Source organism: Rhyacophila brunnea, unplaced genomic scaffold (genome assembly GCF_057557595.1).
Source record: "Rhyacophila brunnea isolate RB1 unplaced genomic scaffold, BYU_Rbru_1.0 scaffold_16, whole genome shotgun sequence".
Lineage (NCBI taxonomy): Eukaryota > Metazoa > Arthropoda > Insecta > Trichoptera > Rhyacophilidae > Rhyacophila > Rhyacophila brunnea.
The window spans coordinates 5,504,555-5,513,099 of record NW_028232816.1 but is presented as its reverse complement, the minus strand read 5'-3'; positions in this window follow the sequence as shown (position 1 = coordinate 5,513,099).

Genomic DNA, 8,545 nt, shown 5'->3' with positions numbered 1-8,545 from the left:
CAAAAGATTTATTTAATTATTTACAAAAAAAGCAAAAAAAACAGGATTCTACGTCATAATAATTCTATATAACATACATTTTGTGAAGAGATGGCTTACAACGAAGGTCATCAGTACAATATAATTTGTGTAAAACATCAGCGAAATGATTAGAATCCAGATGTTAGTTTTCGGGATCAGAGGATCAGCACCATAGTTGATAATGAGCACTAAAAGTACAGCCACGACACACTGTATGCATATGCAGTTTATGTAATGCGATAGCCATAATATCCTTCTCGAAGCTCCTTGAATTCGAATAAATTCCTGTAAAGGGAAAAATAACAACATATTTAAGTAGAAGTAGTGAAAAAAGCAGGAAACAATGAGTAGCATGTCAAATAAGTATGTACCTATGTATTTAAAAAAACACCAGAGAGAATAAAATATACCTAACAGGAACGTTCTTAAAAAAAATAATCATGAACAATAAAATCGTAAAAAACCAAGAAAATATAGTTTCTGAACTTCATACCTATCTATCAGCATATTCGCATAAATGAAATTTAAACTTTACTTGATTAACAAATCTAGGCTATAATTTTTATTTAAAATAAAAATGGAAAATTGTGCTTCTATAATCGATCAATTGTATGAAAAAATATTGTAGATATATTATTTTATTTAATTAATGCATTTGTGGTTTTAAAGTTATCTAATATTTTCAATCACAAAATTGATACAGTTCCCATCAACTTCTGACTTAAGTACCTAGTTTTATCATTTTGTAGAGAAGGAAATGTAGAAATTCAATTGTAATCTCAAAAACCAGTGAAAATCAAGTTATCTAGTTGTAGTACCTATTGAGGTGACGATATATATTTAACCCTTCCTGCACTTACCTACACAAAAAAAACACTTACATTGAAACGAAAGCGTTCTGCGCGTGAATTAATGCGAATAGGTATGCTGGTAGGTGTGAACTTCATATGTACAGTATAATTTTATTATTATACAATAAAATTATTACTGCAATCAGTAAATGATGCAATATGTTAGCCATTAAACAATAAAAGTATTACCCAGTTGTCAACAACATTAAAAAATATTATTTATACGAAGTGAACTTACACGCATTCCTGAAGTTTTCTCTATGATGATCCTGGACGCGTCGACGAGAAATAGGAATAAAAAGCAGTTAATGACGAAAGCTGGTAATAAGGTCTCATACTTCATGCCCAAAAGAACATCTATCGTGTATGAAGGATATGGGAAACGCTGCACCGCGAATTGCTGGGAAAAAACAATTTATTCCATGAATTAGAAATAACAAGCAACATTTTAAAATGTTCAGTTACTTATAAGTTTATTCATACTCCTACCCCGTTCACATGTGCATGCATTTAACTGCTGACAGTATGTTTAATTGCGGCCATTACAAGAAAATCCACGCGTAAACACGTATTATTGTACAAGTTGCAAGATTGCATGCATGGATCAAAAAAATTCAGCGGCTTCTGAATTTTCATGCGATAGTTATGACGTATGCGTATACGCACTAGAACGATAGTGGCGAACCTGCCGGAAAAAATATTAACTACACAGCGCAGCGCATTTTGATCGTTACCATTTTTCACAACCTATCACATACAATGATAAGATTGCGCGTCATCTACGCTTGAAGAATGAGACAGTTTAATTTACACTATTGATACCAGTAAATCCATGCATGTGTATAAGAACTATTATTCCAAAATTATATAAACATGCACATACCTAGCAATTATATCAACTCACTCACACACCTATTCGATCCTTACTAAAACTAACCGATCGTATAAATAAAACCCCCACTCTAGAAGTGATAAAAAAGATTCTCTAAAAACTTATAAGGTATAAGTAAACATAACAAAGTATAGCTAAAAATATAAAGTTTATTTGTTACATTTTGTCAAAATCTAACAAATAATAATTAGGTAAGTAAGTAGGTGGGCAGGGTACATAAAAAACACTTATAACATAACAAAGAAATATTACCAAAAAATTACAGAAGTTATAATTATTTATCATAAATCAATTAGATGTAGTTAGGTACTTTTTACAAGTAAGTACTAACACCCTATTTTTATGACGGCACCCCTCTGGACTTGTTATGCCGGTTACTCATTAGCAAGCCGTAACTGTAACCGCTGCAGATACAGTAACCAGTATGGACGCCAAATAATTAGTTCGCGAGCCTAATAAATATTTATTTTGCATCTAGAATTGGTTACAGTATATGCTATCGGTAGCTATCGAGGGTAGTTGTTCATATGTTTGTATCGAAATATTGTATTGTTACAATAAGTTAGCCGCCTAAACAGTCAACACTGTATAATATCTCGCTCTAAAATTTAGCACAGCCAAGAGAGGTGCTGTTAAAACATAGCACTTACTGTCACAATTACAACTAGCATATTGTAATTGTTACAATAAGTGCTAATACTTCAATACAAAAATATGAAAAACTACCCTCGATAGCAGCTGCCGATAGCAGTCTTGTGTTTTGAATAGATGCGCTGGAACGGTTACAGTTACGGCTCGCTGATGAGTACCCGGCTTTAAATTTCTATTTTCTGCCGTCATACATACGAGTGAAGGAATGAATAATGTATAAGTTTGTATATTATAAAAATCTACCTTGGTGATTGCCGTCTTGGACCTTTCCTCGATGTATGCGGAATCAATTGCCAACTGCAGGGTTGCGAATGTTGAATAAATGTCACCTGTAAATAAATTCAATATTACTGTCATGCGCCATTTACGTGCTCTTTTTACGGCGTATGTAAGAGGGTAAGTAAACCCTATAAATTGCCATTTGCCCACAGAATAAACGTTTTATTGAAATTTAAGTTGCGTTTCAGTTAAAAGCCATAATTTAGAGCAGGGGTTCACCAACTTTTTCGTCAAAGGAACAATTTTGAAATCAAAAATATTTGGCGGGCCGCCGTATTTTCTGTTTTTAAAAAACATAAGGCAAAAAATAAAAAAAAATTTCATTGTGTAAAGGGGGGACATGCTCAGCGTACGTCAAAATGGAGCTTTTATGCTATTTTCAAAGCATGATGCTGGACATTCCAAACATTGTAGATAATATATTTACATAATTTTGAAGCCTTATTATTCTTTATATTTATTTTAAACATTTGATGACTGCATGAAGTATTTTTATTACATAAAATAGTATTCTTTTAAACCTCTCGCTCTAATGTTTTAGAATATCCTGATTTAGAGTGAAGTGAATATTATCACATTGACACCCCGGAAGTCCGGGTAGGGAAGGGAGTCGGGGCCGCACAGCCCGATCAGATCTCCGCGCTCGACTCTCCGGTCGACCGGGCGTCGATGACGCCCTTGGTAGCGTGCCGTCGGTCGGCACGTGGGAGTCACACGACCAGCTTCCACCCTTCGACTAGCTCAGTGATTTAAATTGTTTAGGGCGGTCAATTAAAGCTGGGTTTTGTGTTTGGGTAGAGCACGTTCGGTGTAAGGTAAGGCCTTGACAGTTGATTATCGTGGATCTTCACAATTAAACACACGTTGTTCGTAGCACAAAGTTTTATTTTTAACTTATAGTTCACAAAAAAAGGTACGTACACAACACACAGATACACAATATTCAGTTTTACACGGTTTATAATTTTTCAACAGCCCTAAATTTATTACTGATGGGCGCCGTAGGCTGTGTCAATTAAAATTTAAGAATCAAAGGGACACGAAGTCCGTCGCGTATCGGAGACTCGGGCTTACTCCTGCCAGATTGGTTATGTCCTCGTTTCCACCTTATCGCTGTACCTCTCGATCTACCCCAGGACGCTCATCCCTCTTTGTCGTTCTCGCCTGCGGCAGAACGCTTGGGCCTTTACCTGGGTTTTTCCTAAAGGGTCGTCCAAGTCACCTTTTTGCCAGGTAATCGAAAGTTACAGCGATCTTGGAGGGATTGAGCCCGAAAGAAACAACACTAGGTATCTTAATACAAATACAATTTAAAACTAAAGTTATTTCCTTCGAGTCTCGATCACACCAATCTCGCATGACCAACCTTTATCTCGCTATCTAGCAATTTGTATATTTATAGTTGATTAATACAAATCATCGTATTCATACAGCGGCGATAGAAGGACTTTTGCTTGGCGGACTATAAGAACCATGAATGTGGCATCCATAACTTCGCTCGTACTTTGCCCTTAAGGGGTCCTCCATACACGTATAAACGTGGCGGTATCAACATAATATTGGACAGGTCTAGAAAATGTAAAGTACGAGTAGTACGACCATCCACCGGAAAAACAAACTACCGAAGGAGAAATTGGCGGCGTTCCCCCGACGCCGTGCTTTTAGTAGAGTCTGTCTTCTATAAGCTGGTTTCCCCCCGCTCCACCATCCATCTCGTTCCCACCCATTGAAAACTTGGACAGTTGAACGCGATGGCACAATGATTTCCGTGTGACGTGTACGCCAGTTTATGGAATACAGACTCTAGGTACTTAATTTAATACTGATGGCCAAAAGTACCAATTTGGTAATGTTTAATAAACACTTCCAACTACAGTCAGGTGATGTTTATACATAATCTGAATAACAACACAAACATAGAACCCTCTAAACCAGCTGCCCCGCACCATACCCGGTCTTATTCATGAGTATTATGAGGCCTTATGTTTGGAGTGAAGCATCTAGAGTTGTTTATTCCAGGGAATGTCTCAGGAGAAGTTACCAAAGTCTTTCACACAGCAAGTATGCTTTGACTGAGTTTACATGACATTAAGTTAAGAATGCCCATGGGAGATGGAGCATGGAAAATGAAGAAGAAAACTAATAAAACGCTAATATAAAACTGCCAAACTGATTTTTTTAAATCAATAAAATTACAAATGATTGACTTACTTGAGCAGGCCTTCCCTTTAGATACCTACACATTTCAGGACATTCACAGAGGATGTGGTTTGCATCCTGTACTTCTCCGCCACATAAATGTATTGGTCGGCTAACAAATCCAAACTCATAGAGTTTGAAAAGTCGTTCAGTTAAAAATTGACTGGTATAGTAGTCAGGAGTCAATGTGGTTATCTCCAACAGTCATTGTACATTATGGAAAAACATATAGGTGTGCCTGCCCTTGGTGGCGGAACCTGTACTCAGAAGCTATTTTCAATGAAGTCTTACAAGGTGAATCGGTGGGTATTTTGGTTAATGGGAAACCTATTAACAATATACGATATGCCAATGACACTGTGCTGATAGCTCAAAGAGTTGCATCAACTGGTACCTAGAAAGGGTTAATGAGGTCAGTAATTCTTATGGTTTAAAATGAACCCCAAGAAAACAAAACTATTACTAGTATCAAAAATATCGACACCAGACATCAATACAAGTTTTGTGATAAACAGCGAACTAATTGAACGTGTGAACGATTATAAATATTTAGGTACATGTAGAGTTAGGTATTTCCCGAAAAAATTTCAATCTCGAGATTCGGGATTTCCCGAAATGATGAAATTTTGAATTCTCGAGATTCGGGATAACCAGAAAAAAAATCTCGAGATTCGGGATTTTCAGAAAAGAATTCTCGAGAATTTCCGAGATATCAGAAAATTTAAGAAAAAAAAACCTGTAAAAATCCTAAAATCAGTGTAAAAACAGACAAATACCAAAAAAATATGATTTTTTTTATTTATTTAAGAAAACAAACAAAATAGAAGTAGGAAAACAAAAATAATTCAAAACATTACTTATTAAATGGAATTGTCAATCGCATACGCTTTTGAGACACAAAATTCCCTGATGTTGCAAAAATTGCGCTCATTTTGAGTCGACGTTGGCTTAATTGTGTTAAATGCCCCGATCAGTCTTTGAACGTTTTGTGTTTTATGTCCACTTTTCTCATATAGAAAATGGTTTTTTTAATTAATATTTTTTAATAAAGAAATCTTGAATCTCGAGAAAAGATCCTCCAGATCCGGTATTTCCCGAAATTTTAAAAATTTCAATTATCAAGATTTGGGATGGTAAATCTCGAAAATTTCTCGAGAATTCCCAAAAAAAGGAGAGAAAACCCAACTCTCGGTACATAGGTCAATGAGAAATGGGATCAGCCTCAGGAAATAAATACTAGAATTGAGATCGCAAGGAGTGACTTTCCCAATATGAAACGCCTCCTTCGCAATTGAGACCTTAACCTCGGTCTGAGACTGCGTATGGTACGTTGTTATATTCTCTCAATTATTTTCTATGGTACCTATGGAAGTATGGACGCTAAACCAATAGATGTCACAGAGACTTGAAGCGTTCGAGATGTGGCTGTATAGACGCATCCTCAAAATTCCTTGGACTGACCGTGTAACAAAATGTTGAAGTTCTCAATCGAATGGGAAAGGACCGAGAAGTTCTGCGTAGTATCAAAACCAGGAAACTACAGTACCTCGGCCACATTATGAGAGGTCAAAAGTACAGCATTCCCCAACTTGTCATTCAAGGAAAGATCAATGGTAAGCGTAGCAGAGGACGGCGCCGTATTTCGTGGCTTAAGAACCTCCGTGATTGGTACGAGTGCAGATCCACTGAACTGTTCCGGGTAGTCAGTCAGCTAGGTAGCTACATCCGCTAGATAGCTACAATAAGAAGATTTATAATATAATGGTTTAGGATGGCTTAGTTACAAATGATCCAGGGCTGTGGAGTCGTTCAAAAAGAATCTGATTCAAAACCCGATTCTAATGTTTACAATTTAAAAATAATGGGAACGTTGTATGTGTTAAATTATTTAATACCTATTACATCTTTAAATTTCTCACTTACCATGATTTTCATGGGGCCCTGGAACTATTGTCTCGGGAATGACCGTACAAGTCTGGTATGATTTTGAATTTCGGATGGTGTAGTTTATTCTATCAGGCATTTGATCTGTGTTCTGTGTGGACAAAGAGAGCGAAATATTAAAAATCAGAATAGATGCACCTAAAATGTTGAATACCTACTGTGATTATGAAGAAGCGATTAATATGAATGTGAGATTTGTTACGAATGCCGCCATTAAGTGCTGCAATACGCACGCATCCTGCGTCAGTATACTCGTATACATTACCAGTGTTAATCTATAATTAAATACATACCAGAGCTAATCGGATTCCTTTTGGCATTCTTAGAGCGACGTTTGCATTCATATACCTAACATACACTACACTAATTATTCATCATTCATCATAACACATATTATTATTATCATCTATTGATAATTCCGTCTGCAACGAGCCCGCAATGTCGGGAAAAAAAGAAGGAAGAAGTACACACGGTGAAAACCCAAAAATCTATTACGTTACCAGTGTTGCATCAAATTATAGTACGCGGTCCAAGAAATTATAGTATTGCGGCAAAAATTATAGTACGTGTTGTTATCAAATTATATTGAAAATATAGGATTTGGTTTCTCATAAAAAAAAAGAATTTATTAAGTTCCGAGACTATTTTTGATTCATCTATTAAGAAATTTTTGTACTTTCGGTGTATTTTGTAATTAACAAATTAAATCTTTAATATATATGTACATTTTTCTCTGATACATATTCAAAATTATAGTATTTCGGGCGTACTATAAGTACCTTATTAATATCGTTCATAGTACGCGGACCAAAATTATAGTACACACTATAATTATAGTACAGGTTGGCAACACTGACACATGCTGGCATTAACTCACTATTCTTTTTTGTATCGACATAATAATAGTAGGTAGGTATTTAATCTCTTTGAGTTGGTCACATTCAGAATGCAATACCCATGGCACGTAAAACTAAGTGTATGAAAAAATCTCTTTAAATTAAAATTCGCAAATAGAATTCGTAAGCAGTGTCTTGCGGTTTATAATTTGACAACATTGCATACAATATGATAATCCATAATTATTTTACAACTTCTACAACGTTTTTCTTAGGTCGTATTATTATTTGTCCGGTGGTTGTTTGTCCAGTACAAATCTTGCAATCGATTTTTAACTAACTTCCAGACTAACTAGACATTTGAAACTATTAGAATATATTATCAGAACACGATGCCAATGCATTATTTTAATACTTTTAGCCATCTTTAAGGTGAATTGAATTCATTTTTAGTTAATTCTGTTTTGTATGAAAAGTTATTTCGATACCATTATTAGTTGCTAGGGGGTCCTAGCAAATGAAATATATTAAATAATATATACGTGCGTTACTATGGAAATCAATATGAAGTGGCATTTCATTTTTCAGTATTTCTATCAAGTACAATTTTTTTTGATCGTTTAAGCTAGTCAAGTCAAGTTTATAATATGATTCAACAGAAAATTTAAAAACGTTGTACTTATATAAAAAGTTCTTTATATCTTGTAATTATTCGATTAGATTAAAACTTGCAAATAGAGCTTGATGAATTTATTTTAAAATAGCTCTATGTAGGTAATTTTGTGCAACATAATTTAAACATAGAAACCCATTTCTTGAAATGTTGAAGAGTTTCGCTCTAATAAAGTTATGGAAAAATTCACTTTTATATT